Below are 641 nucleotides of genomic sequence, written 5' to 3'. Positions count from 1 at the left end.
AAGGAGCGATTTTAAAGTTTAAATCAGTCCAGTAAATGTTTGGAGTAAAAATGATTAAAATTTTGATTTAGATAGATTTGTGTCATAAATAATATTGTAGAGTCTCACTTAAATATATCCAAATGAGTTCAGTGTATTTACATTTTATAGAATATTTGATTTCTTAATCTCAATACTGTAGAGTCTGACCCTAAATATTATAATAACAATGTAAATCTAAATAATAAATAATATTGTAGTGCAGAGTCATAAACTTTAATCAGCTAAACTTACATAATAAATATCACTGCACAATCTTAACCTGAACATTCATATTATTGAGGTAAATTTACATAAATCATGATATTTTGGAGTCTTAACTGGAATTTGTCTAACATTAATCTTTTTGTATTGTGCTGATGAACAACAATAACCTGACTTTCAGATAATACTTGTTGTCTGTGATTGTGAGACTAAATTCCTCCACATTCTGGAACTTTACCAGCAGTTGTAGGAATAAATAAAAATAAAATCTGTTCATTTCCACATTATGCACATTTATTTATTCTTAATATCTCAGACTGAATGGTAGAATGACTGGAGCATCAACAAGTGACGTCTACAACACAACAGAAATGTCTGGAAGCCAGTGGCCTCCACTT

The sequence above is a fragment of the Amphiprion ocellaris genome, chromosome 1 (genome assembly GCF_022539595.1).
Source record: "Amphiprion ocellaris isolate individual 3 ecotype Okinawa chromosome 1, ASM2253959v1, whole genome shotgun sequence".
NCBI classification, from domain to species: Eukaryota; Metazoa; Chordata; class Actinopteri; family Pomacentridae; genus Amphiprion; species Amphiprion ocellaris.
This window is presented reverse-complemented; position numbering follows the sequence as displayed.